This window comes from Bos indicus x Bos taurus, chromosome 21 (genome assembly GCF_003369695.1).
Source record: "Bos indicus x Bos taurus breed Angus x Brahman F1 hybrid chromosome 21, Bos_hybrid_MaternalHap_v2.0, whole genome shotgun sequence".
Classification (NCBI taxonomy): domain Eukaryota; kingdom Metazoa; phylum Chordata; class Mammalia; order Artiodactyla; family Bovidae; genus Bos; species Bos indicus x Bos taurus.
In genome coordinates, this window is record NC_040096.1 from 29027081 (window position 1) to 29046872 (window position 19792).

Genomic DNA, 19792 nt, shown 5'->3' on the forward strand with positions numbered 1-19792 from the left:
TCCCTGGGAGGATCAGGGGTGGCTTTGTGACTAGTGGCTTTGGAGCCAGACCTTGAAGGTCCATGGTTGTCAAAAGCAAAGCAGGGAGAAGCAGGGAGCAGGCTGGCCTGAGGGGGAGTGTCATCCTGCATCCCATGGGGGAGAACCCAGCTGGCTGGCTCGGACAGAGGCATGGTCACGGCGGGGCTGCTTCCAGGCGTGTGTGCAGGGTAAGGAGAACCACTAGGGCTGTGGGCCAGCAGCGTGGGAGCCTCTGCCCATGCTGGGATGAGGGGATAGAGGGAGGGGGAGCAGGGTCAACAGAGCCTTGTGGGCGCCAAGGCAGCGAGGACGCGGCACCCTCCTGGCGCCTCCCACTGGCTGAGCCCTGAGAGGTGTGCTGTCAGGAGGGGTGCAGGGCTGGGCGAGGAGAGGGGGATAACCAGGGGAGCCTGGCGGGAAGGGGAGCATAACTTGAGGAGTAAGGGACGTCCTGGGTGTGGTGTCACCAGAGGTACAGCAGGCATTTGTCGGGTGCTAGTGTGAAGCCTGACACTGTGCAGGGGACTGGGTGGGAAGGTGCATCGGGCTGGCATCGCCCCTGGGACACTGCCTCGGTGCCATTGATAACTGTCCACGTGTCCTTTCGCATGCCTGCAGCCCTGTCAGACCCCATGTACCTGGATCTGTGCCTCCTTGCCCCAGTCAGAGTTTCTTTCGGTCTGTCCGACTGAGGACAGAGTTCACAATGGGAAACTAAGTCCGTTTCTGGCCACTTGGCACTTCGTCTAACACACAACTTGGTCTTTGGTTGTTTTCCTAAACATAAGCAAGTTTATATAAGAATCCCTCCTTGGGTTCTTCTTGGTTAAGCCTAATTTCTATAAAAAGGAAAGAAACCTTACTTCTGTCCTGCCCTCAAAGTAGCCATTCATGCCTGAGTTTGTTCACAGTCTTATGCACGTCTCCTAGTTTCTCTCTTGCAGGAATGTGATGCTGTCAGCCACAGGCCAGCAGCAGGACTTGCTTCCATGGCTTAAGCAAGTTTCTGTGCCACAACTTTCCCATCCCAGAGCCTCACACCCTGCATTTAAGCACGAGAGGCAGAAGCCCATTTATGGGAATGAACGCTCTTTTCCTGGAGTTTCATGTCCTTACACAACATGATCTCTCTGCTACTTTCTAGGTTTTTTTGTTTGTTTGTTTTGTTTTTAGTTTTCTTTTTCAAGGAATGTGGTTTTCTACCTTCCTCTGATACATGGACACACCAGGAAGATCAGAAAACCAAATTGTTCCTTTTCACACCAAATAGACCTGAAATCCAAAGGATTTCAGAGGTAGAATGGGTTCGCTGCCCCTAGAAGTTCATCTCTGAGACTCTTTTCCAGGCCCAGGACTAACCACCTTGCATGATGACAAGCTGTGTCACTCTTGTTCCAGCCAAGGAAGTGCATTTCCAAAACCTAACCAGGAGCATCTTTCCACTTCCCACCTTTACTTTTACTCTCAAAGGGTCTTGCATGTGTTGGTGTTTTCTTCTCATGTCAGAATTTCAATTATTCCATAGAAACGCCTGTCTTCAAGCCAACTGGTTTTAAAACCAGCTGTCACTTCAGTCGTGTCTGACTCTTTGTGACTCCATGGCCTGTAGCCTGCCAGGCTCCTCTGTCCATGGGATTCTCCAGGCAGGAATACTGGACTGGGTTGCTGTTTCCTTCTCCAGGGGATCTTCCTGATGCAGGGATTGAACCCGTGTCATTTCCATCTCCTGCATTGGCTGCTGCTGCTAAGTCATGTCAATCATGTCCGACTCTGTGCGACCCCATAGACAGCAGCCCACCAGGCTCCCATCCCTGGGATTCTCCAGGCAAGAATACTGGAGTGGGTTGCCATGTCCTTCCCCAGTGCATGAAAGTGAAAAGTGAAAGTGAAGTTGCTCAGTCATGTCCGACTCTTCGCGACCCCATGGACTGTAGCCCACCAGGCTCCTCCGTCCATGGGATTTCCCAGGCAAGAGTACTGGAGTGGGGTGCCATTGCCTTCTCCTCCTGCATCGGCAGGTGGATTCTTTACTGCTGACACCACCTGAGAAGCCTGAAAGTTGGTTTTACTTTCTAGCAATTGGTTCCTTTCCTGAAGTTCATCACTAATAGTCTTTGAGCATGGTCTGAGCTGATGGCTGTGCCAGCCTGGGCTTGTCTTGGGGCCAGGCAGTCGCTCAGCCTCCTCCTGGGGTTGCCCCTGTGCAATGAGAGTTCTTTTCTCCTGGCAAAGCCGAGGAAGTTGTTTGTGTGTTTGCCACTGCTTCCCTCCTGTCTGTGTCTGTGTTTCACTTGAACCGTGTGGTTGGGATGTGTGAGTTAGGCTCCAAGTCTCCAGACAGGGCTGCATTCCTGCATGCACCCTGGGCTTGGAAGAGATGCTCAAAGATTGTTACAGACAGTGCACGCAGGCCCCAGGGAATAGCCATCTCACCAGAACTGCCCAGTCCCTTCTAAATGATGCACCTTTCTTCCCAGGTCTTCTGGGGGAGGTTTGTGAACATTGAGCTCAGTTTGATTTCTGTATCCTAACAGAAATCTTCATAACAGAAGATGACATATTGGCTGCTGTGACCAGCCTTCCTGTGGCCAGCAGGAGCTGGTGCCGTGGTTTCCCTGGCAGGTCGTGGAGCTTTGCTGAGGGAACCAGACTAGTATGTGTAGCTGTCTGTCAGAGCAAGTCACCAGCTGCCTGACCCCTAGCTGGTTTCTCAGAAATCAGGAGTGGGGGAGCACTTCTGTTTTCTCCCCTAGAGGATTATGGAGTTCCCTGGGTTGTTCAGCTTGTTTATCCCAATTCTTTGAGTGTCTACTACGGTCCACCAGTAGAATGGATAAACAATGTGTCACGTTCCTACAGTGGGCATCTGTCCTCAGCAGTAAAGAGAAGACAGTTGGTATGTAACAGCAGGGTGGGCCCCACAGACTCTGCAGAATGTAAGAGAAGGCTTACACCAAAGAGTCATCTGATTTCATTTCTTGTTGTTCAGCCACTCAGTTGTGTCCAACTGTATGTGAGCCCGTGGACTGCAGCATGCCAGGCTTTCCTGTCCTTCACCATCTCCCAGAGTTTGCTCAAACTCATGTCCATTGAGTCAGTGATGCCATCCAACCATCTCATCCTCTGTCATCCTCTTCTCCTCCTACCCTCAATCTTTCCCAGCATCAGGATCTTTTCCACTGAGTTGGCTCTGCATCAGGTGGCCAAAGTATTGGAGATTCAGCTTCAACATCAGTCCTTCCAGTGAATATTCAGAGATTATTTCCTTTAGGTTTGACTGGTTTGATCTCCTTGCCGTCCAAGGGACTCTCAAGAGTCTTCTTTAGCACTGCAGTTCAAAAGCATCAATTTTTCAGCTCTTGGCTTTCTTTGTAGTCCAACTTTCACATCCATACGTGACTACTGGAAAAAACATAGCTTTGACTGTACGGACCTTTGCTGGCAAGTGATGTCTTTGCTTTGTCATACACTGTCTAGGTTTGTCATAGTTTTTCTTCCAAAAAGCAATCGCCTTTTCATTTCATGGCTGCAATCACCGTCTGCAGTGATTTAAAAATCAAGTTTGTCACTGTTTCCATTGTTTTCCCATCTATTTGCCATGAAGTGATGGGACTGGATGCTATGATCATAGTTCTTTGAATGTTTAGTTTTAAGCCAGGTTTTTCACTCTCCTCTTTCACTTTCATCAAGAGGCTCTTTAGTTCCTCTTCACTTTCTGCCATAAGGGTGGTGTCATCTATATATCTGAAGCTGTTGATATTTTTCCTGGCAATCTTGATTCCAGCCTGGGCTTCATCTAGCCCAACATTTCACATGATGTACTGTGCATATAACTTAAATAAGCAGAGTTCATTTCTAGAACAGGCAAAACCCACCTGTGGGAGTGGAATAGCAAGTAACATGTGGACTGCCTGGAGAGGGGCATGGGGAGGTATTCTGTGCTGATGGCGATGTTCTCTGTCATGAAGGGGATTTGGGGTCATACAGGTGCAAACATTTATCAAAACTAAACAAATTTATTTATCTCACCGTATGTAAATTTTACTTCAGAGGAGAAAAGTCTGTGAGCAAACGCTGAACTCTCCTGATGGTGTGGATGTTGAGATGTTTAGGGGAAGTGTACTGTTACTGTATTTTACTTTGGATGCACCAGAAGTAAGAGCGATTGACAGATAGACAGAGGCCTGGATACACAGAAACGTGAGTCACTTCCGTGATTATGTCAGTGGGGCAGTCAGAGTGGTGGGTGTGTGGGTGTTTGCAGTTCTTTCAGCTTTCTGTATGTTTGTAAATTTCCACAGTAAATGTTGGGGAGGAAAAGACTCTTAGGGGTGTGGTGGGCATAGGGCAGATTCAGGAGAAATCCCCTACTGTCCTGATAGGCTCGTCAGTTTGTGTTCAGAGATAAGGAGGAGAAGCCTAGTGGTTTAGTGGGGCAAAGAGGTCATCAGAGAAATCCCGTGGAATCTGTGCTTGGGGGACGGATGCTTTGGTAAGGTGAGCTCTAGGGTCATGCTCACATCTGGCAGGATTACTGTGGCTCTCTGAGCCCAGGGACAGAGAGATTCGGCCAGGAGAGAAGCACCCAGGGCACAGCGCTGTGCGGAGGCCTGCCGTCTGAGGGCCTTCCTGCAGAGGGGAGATAAGCCTTCCATAGACAGCCTGGCACCGTGGTGCGGGTCTGGGTTGCTGGCCTGCTGCTTATCTTCTCAGGCCTGTTCTGCGGTGCTTCTATAATTACAGGATTTGAATTATCGTACAGACTTTTTAGCCCCCTTTTTTAAATCATAGAAGTTATTATTTTTTTAATCACCTGCAATTTGAAAACAATCAGCAATTGCTAAAAAGCTTTCTGGAAAAGAAGGCAAAATGATACATTGATCTCAAAGATGTAGTGTGACCTTCAGGTAACAATGAACATTTGATGTTAATACGAACAGCCATTGAAATCGTTGTGAATGGGAAAGTTTGTTGTCATCAGCAGTAGTAGCTGTGAGAATGGAGTAACCATTGGTGCCATTGGTGGAAGCTCTTGTGGACCCAGGCAGTGTTGGATTGAACCAGACTAGTGGTGTTCTGGTGGGGGGCTGCCCTATGCTGGGGCCGTGCCCCTCCTTAGTGAGGGGCTGCCCTAGACCAGATGCGCCAGAGACCACCAACGTCAGGCTTCTCCCAGAGCCTCTGCCTAGGGAGGAAGCTCCCGGTCTGCTGGTAAGTAATTTAGGGCATGTGTGAGAAGCGGGGGTAGGGAGAGCAGAGAAGAATGAAAGCATTATTCTAAGAAGCTGATCTTATTTATAGATTCTCCTAATTCTATTAAAATGAAGGCCGGAGGGTTATAAAACTTGGAACACATAACACAGAATAGCCATGAAAGGACGTTAAGTGAAAATAGGGAACAATAGTAAAATGAGAAGACAGTGTCGACAGGAAGAGGTGACGGTTTTCTGAAATAAAATTGTCCTAGGGCACACTGTATGGGTAGAGTGAATTAAAATGAGGAGAGAACTTGGAAGGAAACAGAAAACATTTCATAATGAAAAGGGGAAAGTGTTAGCCGACTCAAGAGGAAAACAAAGATTACACTAATTACATTAAGCGACAAATAAAATGCCATCGTTGTAAAGAGAAATAAAACTAATTAAATACTTAATGTGCTTTAAGAGGGCTTAGCAAAATAAAATGTATCAACTGTGATAAAATATGTAGACAGCCGTGATTTTCCTGCTTTGGCCCAGCAGCTAGGATAGTGCCCGACCTCCTGCATGTAAAACAAGGGATTTTTTATTCCTGACATAGCACATTAATGTTTGTATGTCATGAAACAAAATAATGAGCCCCTCGTATTATTAATAGAAAAGCTGGAATCAAACAAATGCTTTTAAATGAATGAGTTTATGAATGAATAAGGAGTTAAAAAATACACGCTCAAAATGGAAAGCAACAGAACCACCTTCTAAGATAAAAATCTGACAAATGAAGATGTGAAGGAGGTGTTTCTCTTTAGTGCCAGTAACTTAAGCTCTCTCTGCGTTTTCTGCTGGAAAGCAGAGTTACTGGTACCCCCGACAGTCAGATGCTTGGAAAATGCCAGGTCTGAAGTGAACATGGATGCGTGTTAATGCTGATAATCTTATCATCACCACCTTGATGTCTGTTAATACCAGAAGAGAGGGAAGTGGCATGTCCTTTCAGTGTTAGGCCCTGGAGTAGGAGAACACCGTCTGTAGGGCTTCAAAGCTAGCCAAAGGTGTCATGGAGAAGATTTCAGACATACTGCTCCTTTTACCTTTTGTCTTTTTTGAGGGGAAAAGATGAGCTGATGTGAAAAGTTTAGGATGGGAAAGGTAGAAAAAAGCCAGACCAAGAAAGAGCTGATGAGCCATTGGGTAGCCCGGACATCCGGGCCACAGAGCCTGCCCACCAGTTCCCAGGGAGACACCTGGTCAGTGGCCACTCCAGCCAGCCCACGTGGTATTCGCCCTCCTCAGCCATCCCCCTGCCAGACTCTTGTCCACCATCATGATGCTAAAGAGGACACTCCTGCTTGGAACTAATTGGTTAATGATCCTCTTTGGAGGATGAAAGAAGAGTTTAGATTCAGTAAAACTTATTGTCAATTAGCCAGTGTGGGCACCTGGGAGCCAGTGGACAAGCTCACGAAGGAATAGTTGTTGCCTGGACATGGCAGTTGGGGCGTGGAGTGGCTCTGTGACTTGGCACGGCTCTGTGATGCCCATTTGCCTGTTGACTATAACCAACAGGTCCACTTTCACCCCCATGGAGAACGGTGTGCCTGGAAGTGCTGAATTTTATCCTTTTCTCAAGCCATTCTCAGTCTGGGCATCACTCAGCAGGGCCTGCACAGAACCCAGACTCTCCTGATTCAGAGAACAAGAGTCAGACTGGGGCTCTGGGACAGGAGACACGAGGTGGGTGGTTTTCTCTTCTGCTGCTCCTCCCCACTACACCTGTTTTCCACTTTATTGAAATGTTGATCAATTTTGATCTATTTTGATCTGGTAGCTCTTGCCATCAGAGCCAGTGGCCAAAACAGGCTGCAGGATTGTTCTAATCCCAACACTTTGTCTGCAGTTGGTCAGCGGTCGATATCTCTGGGTCTCAGGTCACACACCGATCTGTAAAGTGTGGTTGTAATCATCACTTTCCAAACAGCATTCTCATCTGGCTGTTGTGAACATCGTAGCATGGACTTCTTCCTGTGTGACTGAGAGGGCAGACATTATCAGTGCAGCCGTTCGTGGGCTCGCTGGACTGACAGATGCTCTGCACAGGCCTCTCTTGTGGACACTGACCCTCCAGCCCAGGGCCCACCCCCATTTACCATTACCTGCTGTGGCCCCTCAGCTACATCTTGCCTGGGTGGGTTCCATACTGATTCTGGAGGAGCCACGGAACACTGGGTGTTTGTGGCATCCTGGGATCACCGTCTACCTTGGGCTGTGAGGGCTGAGCTATCAAAGGACCAGATTGCTTTAAGCAGTGGTCTGAAAGCTCCCCTGCTGATACTGGAGGGTTTTCATTCTGCCAGGGAATAGGACAGTGTGCCAGCAATTTCAGAGCATCACAAAACAGTAGCTAGGGATCATTGAGATACTAAATGAGAGGATGGTGCCTGAAACAAAGGGGGCTCTGACCTACCTTCTGTGGGAACTCAGAGGGGACCATGGAGGCAAACTGGTCTCAGGACTTGGTCTCTAGCCAACAAGACACCTGCATCAATAACTAACCAGTGGAATGTGCGAGGTTGTCTGAGAGGTGTGGAAGTGATACTGGAGGACTGGGCACTGGGGATCACTTCTACCTTATGAAGGAAAATAGTGAGGAGGATGAAGACAGGATGGGGAGAAGGATGAGGATGATGGTTAGGTTGATGTTGATGGAGAGGAGGAGGAGGAGCATGTGGAGGGTGATGGTGAGGATAATGGTAGGATGAGGATGTGGACGATGGTAAGAATGATGAGAATGGTGATGGGGAGGATGGAGAGGATGATGGTGATAGTGACGGTAAGGGGAATGAGAGGAGGAGGAGGATATGAGGAAGAGGATGATGATGGTGATTATAAGGGTGATGGTGACAATTATAAGAGTGGTTAACTCTTACCGGGCCAGAACCTACTCTAAGTGCTTTACCTCCGTGACTCCTTACAGCCGCCTCCTCACAACGGATGCCCCTCCGGCTCCCATGTGACGGATGAGGACACAGCACAGAGAGGTTCAGTGATGCATACAGTTCAGATGCGGCAGAACCAGAGCTGACTGCACACTCACTTCTTTGTTACCTTTGAAACATGTTATTCAGTGCATATAAAATATTTCCCACAACATATATGTTCATTATTAAAAAGCATAAAAATAGAACTATTGACACCACCACCCAGCCCAGAAAGTAGACGATTATCAACATTACTTACGTATTCCTTTTTCATCTTTCCACTGTTAAAAGGTAAACCAAGGCATATTAAAAATTTTAAGAATTTATGAGAGCAAAAATCGATTTGAATCAGGCAGCACCAAAGGGGAAGTGAATATTAGTGCCGTGTGAACACAGGAGCGAGACTTTTATAAAGGAGAAGCAGAAATAAAGTGAGGAAGTGATCTGATTGGCTGTTGCTTCGGCGGCTGCCTTATTTGGGAAAGCTTAGTTAGCTAATCCTGATTGGCTGCCCTTAGGTTTTGATTTCTTAACCTTGAAGCATTTACAGGCTTGGGTTTGGTTTGCTTACCTGGGCTGCTAAGGCAGTAGAGTCACCTCAGCCTAATGGCCTCCTTGTTTAACTAATTTAACCCCACCCTGCCCACACCTCTCCAGCCCCACAGGGTAACCACAGTCCAAACAGTACGTGTGTCACAGGTGTAGGTATGCTTAGACTGTACCTTGCTTAGTTTGACTTTTGAGCTCTGTGAAAGTGAAGTTCTGTAAAAGCTGAAGCTCCAGTACTTTAGGCCAGCTGATGTGAAGAGCTGACTCATTGGAAAAGATGCTGATGCTGGGAAAGATTGAAGGCAGGAGGAGAAAGGGGAGACAGAGGATGAGATGGTTGGATGGCATCAGTGACACAATGGACATGAATTTGAGTAAATTCTGTGAGATGGTGACGGACAGGAAAGCCAGGCATGCTGCAGTCCATGAGTTCACAGGACACTACTGAGCGACTAAACAATAACAGCAACAAAAAATGATATACTGTATGTGTGTGGTGTTCTGGGACTTTCTTTTTTTTTCACTTAACATCAAGTTTCTAAGGCTCAGCTACATTGTAGCCATAGCCCCAGCATAGCTGTGGTTCATTTCACTTCTCTACAATATTCTTCAGCCAGCAAATCATCATGCGCATGTCCTTCTCCCAGCAATAAATGAATGTGATTTCTACTAAGAACAGGGTTGCTACAACAGCTCTGTGCAGGCCCTCTGGTTTGCGTATGTCAGAGTTTCTCTGAAGCACGTGCCTAGAATTGGGATGACTGGATTTTTGTATACTGAATACCAGTGCTTTTTCAGTTACAAGTGTAGGAAATGACATTTCCAAGTTTGTGAATTTTTAAAAAAATCTTGTGTAGGTGTCTTCTGATTAAATAGGAAAATTAACTGTTACATAATTGTATGCATCAGTCTTTTCTCTTTTTTATAGCAGTTTTATGAAGGTATAATTTGTGAGCCATATGACCTGTTTAAAATGTACAGTTCATTTTGTTTTTGTTAGTGTATTCATATATTAGAGAGGGCTTCCCTGGTGGCTCAGAGGTTAAAGCGTCTGCCTGCAATGCTGGAGACCCAGGTTCGATCCCTGGGTGGGGAAGATCCCCTGGAGAAGGAAATGGCAACCCACTCCAGTACTCTTGCCTGGAGAATCCCATGGAGGGAGGAGCCTGGTAGGTTACAGTCCACGGGGTTGCAAAGAGTTGGACACGACTGAGCAACTTCACTTCACTTCGTAGAGTTGTGCTACCATCACTACAATCAGGTCTAGAGCATTTCATCACCCCAGAAAGAAACCCCACACCCACTGGCTGCCACGCCCCATCGTGCCCTGGCTGCCCCAGCCCTAAGCATCAACTAATCTACTTTCTGTCTCTACAGAGTTGCTTACTCTGGACATTTCACATGATGGAATGATAGAGTGTGTGGTCTTTTTTGTGACTGACTTCTTTCCCTTAACACAATGGTCCCCAACCTTTTTGGCAGCAGGGACGGATTTCATGGAAGAGGAGGGGAGGGTGGTTTGGGGATGATTCCAGCACATCACATTTATTGTGCACTTTGTTTCTATTATTACTACATTATGATATATAATGAAATGATTATACCACTCACCATAGTGCAGAATCAGTGGGAGCCCTGAGCTTGTTCTCCTGCACCTGATGGTCCCATCTGGGAGTGACAGGAAACAGTGACACCCCAAGTGTGTTGCTTATGTCTTCTCTGGAATCTTGTGTTGGTTGCTGTCATTGCAGAAAACCCTGATTCACAAAGATGGGATACTGGAAATGGAAGCAGGCTTTTCAGTGCTTTTGTGCAATCTCAGGATATTCTGCCTTGACTTTAATTCAGAATGTATGGAGATTTGAAGTTGTCTCAAACATACTCTTTAGGCCACCATCATTTGTGATCTCAAGCAGCTGATCTTCTAGCACAGATAAAGTCAGTTCATCTGGCTTATTCACAGGTGGGTGGCAGATCCATGCATTCTCAGTCTGGGGGTCTTTCATGGTTGGAAAATAAGGCTCAAACTCTTAGTCTCTTTAAAAATCTCTGCTACTGTTTGAAACATCAAAATCCCAATGTTCATTCATCGCCCCCATAATTCCAGTTTGACTTTGAATGCAGTCACTTCATCTGCCAGCTTGAGCACAGTTGTCATTCTTCCCTGGAGTGATAGATTGAGTTAGCTGAGCAGGTTGAATATGTCACAGAAGTAAGCAAGTTTTGTGACCCATTCTGTGTCACTGAAATGTGCTGCCAGTGGGGGCTGCTTTTCTAAAAGAAATGTTTTCACAGTGTGGAGACCCACATTCAGAAGCAACCTCTTTGACGTGAGTAGTGAAACCCAGAAGCCATTCAGTCATGGCAGCTGCTCCATCCGAGCATATACAGACACAAAATGACCAGTTCAGTGTTCTGATATGTGATCATTTAGAGGCTTAAATAGTTCTGCAGCTGTGGTGTTGATTGGCAACAAAAGTGCACATAACACAGTCTCCTGCACATCCTCCTGAAAAACATCTCCCACAGAAACAGGCATTGTCTTGTCAACACAGGTGGACTCATCAGATCTCTCTGCTAATGATAATCTGTATTTGTAACTGCTCCCCAGCACTAGCCTCAATGCTTCAGCTCCATCTCAGATCATCAGGTGTTAAGATTCTCATAAGAAGCAAGCAACCTAGATGCTTCACACGTGCAGTTCATAGCAGGCTTCATACTCCTGTAAGAATCTACTGCCACCACCTCTGACAGGAGGCGGAGCTCAGGTGGTCATGCAAGTGTTGGGGAGTGGCTGTAAATACAGATGAGGCTTCACTCGCTTGCTCGCTGCTCACCTCCTCCTGTGCAGCCTGCTTCCTAACAGGCCACAGATGGGTACTAGTCCATGCCCTGAGAGTTGGAGACCCCTGCCATAGCATGCTTTTAAGATTCATTCATTTGAGTATGTTCCAGTACTTTATTCTTTTTATTTCCAAATAATATCCCAAATATTCCTCTGTTTGGATATACCAGTATCTGGATATTTTATTTGTTTGTCAGTTGATGGAAATTGAGGTTCTTTTTGCTCTGCTCTTTTGGCTCTTGCAAGTAATGCTGCTGTGGACATTGGTAAGTTTTGTGTGGAGCTATGCTTTTACTCCTTTAGGGTTATATGGAGGAGTGGAATTGCTGGGTCGTGTGGTAGCTCTCTTTGACCTATTGAGAAGGCACTGGATTGCTTTCTAAAGTAGCTCCATCACTTTACAACCTCTCCAGCAGTGTTTGAGTTTTCCAGTTTCTCCACATTCTCATCAACAACACTTGCTATCATCCATCTTTTGTGTTGTACCCATTCTAGTGCTGTTATAGTTGTGGTTTGCATTTTCCTGATGGCCGATACTGTTGAGCATCTTCCAGTGGGCTTTTGGCCTCTTGCATGTCTTCTCCAGAGAAATATCTGTTGAGATCCTTTGTCCATTTATAATTGTTTTGTCTTTTTATTATTGCATATTTTAGACACAAGTCCCTTACCAGGTATGTTATTTGCAAATACTTCCTCCCATTCTGTGGATTGTCTTTACATTTTCTTGGTGGTGCCCTTTGAAGTACAAAGATTTTTTTTTTAATCCGTTCTTTCATTCTCTGTCTTTTAATTGGTATATTTAGTCCATTCACATTTAAAATCATTGCTGATATCATTGGCTTAATATCATTTGTTCTTCTTCCTGCTTTTTATACTTCCTCTAATTATAATGGAGCGTCTTAATAATTCTGTTTTATTTACTGACATAACACATCAATTATACTTCTGTAAAATACTTTTTTTTAGAGATTTCCTTAGAGTTCACTGTATATATTGTAAACTAGTTTATGTCCACCATCAAATAGCCCTGTGCCACTTGAAAGGTAGTGTAGGCACCTTGTGATAGAGTCTTCCTGGTTTCTCCCTCTTGCCCTGGTGATGCCAGACTTCAGGGGGACTTCAAGAGCACTTCCTGTGCTCTTGTTGAAGAAGCCCCTCCGTACCTGAGGTCAACAGTCTCTCCCATGCTATCCATCAGTGTCGCAGAGGGCAGCAGACGGCACTGTGGCCTTTCCTTTAGAATAGCCCCATCCTAGCACCCCAGAGCAGGTCAGGGCGTGTCATCATTCCCTGGCACGTGTGCTAGGCTCTGTGTTCTGGAGCTGGGAAGTGAGCCAGGAGGTCCCTCGGGGGCACTGGACACACTGTCAGGCAGACCCAGTCCATAAACAGAATATAACAGAATGTTGCCATCCCATCACCCCAGAGAGGTCCCTCGGGGGCACTGGACACACTTTCAGGTGGACCCAGTCCTTGGACAGAATATAACAGAACACATGGAAGGTTGTGTCAGTTCAAGGCAGATCCTGTGGGCCAGGGTGGTATTTCAGGGATGTGGGACCAGTGTGGATGCAGAGCTTGAGTCTGATGTCCACCGGGAGGTCTGGGTGTCCCCAGTGTACCCCAACCTGAGAGGGGTCTGAGGGCGTGGGGGAAGGCCCTCACTCACGCCAGCTGCTCTTGCCCAGTCCTCCCCTGAAGGCAGCTTGTGTTCCTGTGGTCACCGAGGGGCTCTGGGTCTGGGCACTGAGATCCTGGGGACTCTATTGCACGGTGCACAGTGGCTCAGTGGGCTTCAGCTTCCACATGGCAAGGGGCTGCCCCTCTTTTCCTGGGTTCACGCCACCTCTGTCATCACCTCACCCCCTCCTGGCCTCCGTCAGCTGTGCCTGCCACTGGCCTTGACTTCAGAATCCTTGGTTCCCACTGAGAGGTGGTGGGGTGGAGCAGCCCTGTCACCTGCCAGACAGAGAAGACAGCTACCTGGAGCCTGTAAGGGACGCCACCTGGCTCCCAAGCATGCTCTTACCCCTTGGTGAGCAGTTTCCAGGAGACTGATCCCTTCACTTTTACCCACTGACACCAACCGCAGCAGGGACGACCCTTTTAGAGATGGAGATGAAAACCTCTGACACAGGCCTGGCTGTTGGATGTGTGAGCCCCTCCCCCACTCCCTGGGGACCCAGTGTCTGTGCGTCTTGAGAGCCACTGCCCCATGGGTGTCCTTAGTTCCAGCACCCTGACCTCCCCAGCCATCAGCTTTGGTTCTCTCTTGATGCTGATTGGCTGGTCTCGGCGACTGTAAACACGCCCTGCATGTCTGAGTTATGTGTTACAGGTCCTGGTGTGGGGAAAGCATTGGGTCAGTTTGTCTGGCCCTGTCTGCGTGGTTTACATCCCCTCAGCCTGCTCTCTCTGTGCAGGCTCTCCTGGTGCACAGTGACTCCCCCAGGGCAGCTCCATGACCTCTGGGGCCCATCTCATGGATGGGTGTGGAGCGGGGGTGTGGGCTGGGTCCAGAGGAGGAAAGGCCCTACTGTGAGGGACACAGGGACACACCTTTTGCTCACACTGGTGGGAGGGCTGCTTCAGTAGATAAATGAAGTCAGGTCTAATTGTGACCAGTGTGTCTGACGGGCCCACTTCTTCCCACCACCTTTCCCAGTTGTTATTTCAAAGTGCTGTGCATTGTGATTTTTTTTTTTTCTTTTTGACTCTGGAACCTTAAAGTTGCACTCTGGGGTGCAACAGTGGCCTGCTGGTTCCCCACATGTGTTCTTAGTTACTGATTTATGGATTTTAATTCCCCTCCTCCCTCCCTCCCCCACCGTGTGCTCTCTAAAGCCATAAGCAGAATCCACCCGACTTTACAGGCTTTGCAGTCACAGTTGTCAGGTTGCCAGGCACCTGTTCTCCCCAGGCCCCATGCACCTCCTGCACTTCATCTCATGTATCAGTATGTGTAATCACGGATGCTCTGGATTTGCGTGTCACCCAGTGCCGTGGATTACCCTGAGTCCTACACGTGCACACACCCAGTCCCAGCAAGGTGGTTGTCTCAGTACTCCAAGAATGTGTACATAGCCCAATCTCAGGATCCCCTTTTGAGGGACTATTTTAGGATTGCTTGCAGTAAGGATTGCTTTATGAGTCAGGATCTCAGCAGGAGAAATTAGGGTACTGGGAGGAGGGTAAATTGATAGACTCACTTTTCCCCAGGTGTGGATGGAGTTCAGAGAAACCACCCGAGACTGTTAACAACAGAATTGCTTTTATCCCACAGCCCCAAAGGGATAGAGTGAGAAGTAATGGAGCCTAGGAGGAGAGATGGCCTTGACCAGGTGCCTTGAGAAGAGCCACAACTTCCAGGGAGACACAGCAAGCTTAGGAGACCCTACAGGGAGAGCCAGGGGAGTAGCTCAGCCGTGTTTACTCTCCTCCATCCCCGCTCTGCTCCCTTCCCAGGGTTTTCCAGGACCAAACCGCACCCTCAGCCAGAGGGTGCAGAGCTTGCTGACACAGTCCTTGTTCCTGGAGCAGAGAGCCAGGTGGAAGAGGTTGGAAAGGAGATGTAGGGAGCTAAACAGAAGATATCTGGCCCATTCCTGTAAGTTCTAAAAGCTTTGGTTTGATGTCTCACACTTAAATACTTACTCTGGCTTGAACTTGTTTTTGATGTGAAGAAGGGATTTAACTCCCTCCACCCAGTCCTGTATAAATTTCCAAGCACCATCAGTTTCTAAGTCCCTCATTTTAATTGATGTTTCTGATAAATCAAGTTCAGTATTTGCGTGGGTCTGTCTCTTTTCTGTTCCCTGGGTTAATTTGTCCCTGACCCAGTGCCTCATCACCTTTCTTGCTGAAGCCTTATAATAAAACTTGATGTCTTGTCCTTTTCCAGGAATATCTAGGCTATTCTTGGGCTGTTGGGTCTAACATGTTGGCTTTGAATCAATTTGACAGGTTCCACAAAACAAATAAATCCTGTTTGAAATTTGCCAGAACTTTTATATAAATATATAAATCTGTTAGATGTGGTTGTTATATCTTTCTGATATGGGGTCTCCCTGTCTGTGAACATGGTATGTCTGTTTATTTAAGTCTCCTTTAATGTCTATTAGCAAAGTTTTGTAACTTTCTATATATAAGACTTACATTCTTTTGTTCAGTTCCTCAGTTGTGTCCGACTCTTTGCAACCCCATGGACTGCAGTACACCAGGCTTTGCTGTCCTTCAGCATCTCTTGGAGCTTGCTCAAACTCATGCGCATTGAGTCAGTGATGCCATCCAACCATCTCATTCTCTGTCATCCCTTTCTCCTCTTGTCTTCAGTCTTTCCCAGCATCATGGTCTTTTCTAATGAGTTGACTCTTCAGATCAGTTGGCCAAAGTATTGGAGCTTCAGCTTCAGCATCAGTCCTTCAGTGAATATTCAGGGTTGATTTCTTTTTGGATTGACTGGTTGGATCTCCTTCCAGTCCAAGGGACTCTCAAGAGTCTTCTCCAATACCACAGTTCAAAAGCATCAATTCTTTGGTGTTCAACCTTCTTTATGGTCCAACTTTCACATCCATATATGACTACTGGAAAAAAATGTAGCTTTAACTATATGGACCTTTGTTGGCAAAGTAACATCTCTGCTTTTTAAATACACTGTCTAGGTCTGTCATTGCTTTTCTTCCAAGGAGCAAGTGTCTTTTTAAATTTCATGGCTGCAGTCACTGTCTACAATGATTTTGGAGCCCGAGAAAATAAAGTCTGTTATTGTTTCCATTGTTTCTCATCTGTTTGCCATGAAGTGATGGAACTGGATGCCATGATCTTAGTTTTGTGAATGTTGAGTTTTAAGCCAGCTTTTTCACTCTCTTTCACCCTCATCAAGAGGCTCTTTGTTCCTCTTCACTTTCTGTCATAAGGGTGGTGTCATCTGCATATTTGAGATTATTGGTCTTTCTCCTGGCAATGTTGATTCCAGCTTGTGCTTCCTCTAGCCCAGCATTTCACATCATGTACTCTGCATGTACGTTAAATAAGCAGACAATATACAGCCTTGACGTACTCCTTTCCAATTTGGAACCAGTCTTTTGTTCCACGTCCGGTTCTAACTGTTGCTTCTTGACCTGCATACAGTTTTCTTAGGAGGCAGGTAAGGTGGTCTGGTATTCCCATCTCTTGAATAATTTTCCACAGTTTGTTGTGATCCACAGAGTCAAAAGCTTTAGCATACTCAATGAAGCAGAAGTAGATATTTTTTCTGGGATTCTCTTGCTTTTTCTATGATCCAACTGATGTTGGCAAATTGATCTCTGCTTCCTCTCCCTTTCCTAAATCCAGCTTGAACATCTGGAAGTTCTTGGTTCACATACTGTTGAAGCCTGGCTTGGAGAATTTTGAGCATTACTTTGCTAGCATGTGAGGTGAGTGTAGTTATGTGATAGTTTGAACATTCTTTGGCATTGCCCTTTTTGGGATTGAAATGAAAACTGAGCTTTTCCAGTCCTGTAGTCACTGCTCAGTTTTCTAAATTTGGTGGCATATTGAGTGCAGCAGTTAAACAGCATCGTCTTTTAGGATTTGAACAAGCTCAACTGGAATTCCATCACCTCCACGTACTTTGTTTGTAGTGTTGCTTCCTAAGGCCTACTTGACTTTGCACTCCAAGATGTCTGGCTCTAGGTAAGTGATCACACCATTGTTCAGTATATGGATACCTTAAATTTTTTATATATAGGAATTGCACATTTTTTGTAAATCACTGCAGATGGTGACTGCAGCCATGAAATTAAAAGACTCTTACTCCTTGGAAGGAAAGTTATGACCAACCTAGATAGCATATTCAAAAGCAGAGACATTACTTTGCCAACTAAGGTCCGTCTAGTCAAGACTATGGTTTTTCCTGTGGTAACGTATGGATGTGAGAATTGGACTGTGAAGAAGGCTGAGCGCCGAAGAATTGATGCTTTTGAACTGTGGTGTTGGAGAAGACTCTTGAGAGTCCCTTGGACTGCAAGGAGATCCAACCAGTCCATTCTGAAGGAGATTAGTCCTGGGATTTCTTTGGAAGGAATGATGCTAAGGCTGAAACTCCAGTACTTTGGCCACCTCATGAGAAGAGTTGACTCATTGGAAAAGACTGATGCTGGGAGGGATTGGGGGCAGGAGGAGAAGGGGACGACAGAGGATGAGATGGCTTGATGGCATCACTGACTGGATGGATGTGAGTCTGAGTGAACTCTGGGAGTTGGTGATGGACAGGGAGGCCTGGCATGCTGCGATTCATGGGGTCGCAAAGTGTCGGACACGACTGAGCGACTAAACTGAACTGAACTGATGGTACCTTAAGTTTTCTAGCAGTTGTTGCTAAAAAAAATCACCCAGTTGACTTTTTAAAAATATTGTTCTTATATCCAACCACCTTGCTGTAAACTCCCTTATTCTTTCTAGTAATTGGGAATGCTTTCAATATTTCCCTGTTAAGATGGATACTTGCTGTTTGTTTTTATAGATAGCTTTTTACCAGGTTAAGGAATTTCCTTTCTCTTTATAACTTGCTAAGAGCTTCTTATCATATGGGTGTTGAATTTTAGCAAAAGTTCTCCTGCTTCTCCTTTAATCTTGTTCATGTAATGATTACGTTTATTGATTTTCTAATGTTAAAATACCCTTGCATTTCTCAGATAATCTAAACATGGTCACAGTGGATTATTTTGTTTTTGCTTTGCTCAATTTGGCTTTCTAATATTCTAGTTAAAAGTTTTCTTCTGTATTCATAAAAAAAATGAACCCATGATATATTCCTTTCTTGTACTGTCCTTGTTTGGTTTTAATATTAAAGATTTTCTGGGCTTAGAAAATTTTACTCTTTTTCTATTCTCTGGAAAAGTTTATGGCAGACTGAGATGATTCTCACCTTGATTTTGGTAGAACTTACCCATAAAACTGTGTAGGCCTGTTTGTGTAATAGAAAACATTTTTTTAACTACTGCTTCTGTTTCTTTAATGGAAAGTCTGACATCCAAGGACTTGCTTATATTATTTACATTTTCAAATTTGTTAGCTTAACATCATTCATAGTGCTTCTTTATTATTTTTAAATTCTCTGCTTTATTTGTAGTTGTATGTCTCCTTTCATTTACAACATCACTTCTTTGTGTCTTCTCTCAGTTTTTTTTGGTGATATTGCTGTGAGTTTGCCCTTCTTCCTAGATTTTGGCCTTGTTTATTCTCTATATTATAAATTTATTTTCTCTTTTTGCAGAATTCTGCTCCTAACTTTATTATTTTCTCCCATGGTTTATTTATTTAGTTAAACAATGGTTTTAGTTAGACTCTTAATCTCATGAATTTTCAGTGTGTCTACTTCTAATATGAGCACCTAAGGTAATACATTTCCCTCCCACTGCCTTATTCACTGGTGCTTATAAAGTTGTTGTATGTATACACATGTTCCCCATCCTGAACCCTCCTCCCTCCCCACTCCCCATACCATCCCCCTGGGCCGTCCCAGCGCACCAGCCCCAAGCATCCAGCATCGTGCACTGAACCTATATCTGAAATTAAAAAAAGAAAAAAAGAAAAATACTGAAAAAAAACAAAAAACAAAAAAAACAAAGAACACCCAGGACCGATCAATAGGCAAATAAAATTCCCAAGTCAAATATGTCCAAAAAAAAAAAAAAAGAGAAAGTTGTTGTATGTAGTATATTCACTCATCCAGTTCTATGCATTTTTAAATCCCCATTATGATGTTTTCTTTGACCCATGAGTCATATGAACATGTTTGTTAATTTCTGAGTGTGTGCAGTTTTTGACTCCCTCTTCACCTTACTGATGTTGCTTTTAATTCCACTGCCATCAGACACTGTTGTCTTGGAGATCAGTTTTTGGATGCTGTGGGGGACCTGCTTCTAGCCCTGGTCCTGGATCAGGTTTTGATAAGGTCCTATGTGTCTGGAAAGAGTGCTGTCCTCTGTTGTTGGGGTGGAGTTCTGGGTCCTCTGGACCCTATGTCTCTGTTGCCTTTTTGTCCTATTCTCTGGGGATTTTGCTGTGCCTCACGGCCTCTGCAGTCTGGGGCATGTCCAGGAGGAACAGGTTTGGGCTGGCCCCAGAGGATGAGAAGGATCCTATCCGACGGAGGAGAAGGGCCTGGATGAGGGAGCAGCATGGATAGTGGTGGGACAAGGCTCCAGGGTGGTGTA

The 19792-nt window shown here is 45.7% G+C and overlaps 1 protein-coding gene, 1 long non-coding RNA gene and 1 other non-coding gene across 4 annotated transcripts in view; 2 read left to right on the plus strand and 1 right to left on the minus strand.

Annotated features, from left to right (window-relative positions):
- Positions 1-19792, plus strand: part of PCSK6 (proprotein convertase subtilisin/kexin type 6) — a 169915-nt gene that overhangs the window by 13475 nt on the left and 136648 nt on the right. The gene's annotated exons all lie outside the window — the stretch shown is intronic.
- On the minus strand, positions 3830-8987 carry LOC113879370. Its single transcript, XR_003507302.1, has 3 exons — positions 8457-8987; positions 8176-8324; positions 3830-7249 (listed from the first exon to the last, which is right to left on the minus strand). It is a non-coding gene; the product is annotated as an uncharacterized LOC113879370 (long non-coding RNA).
- Positions 9771-9842, plus strand: TRNAC-GCA. Its single transcript has one exon. It is a non-coding gene; the product is annotated as a tRNA-Cys (tRNA).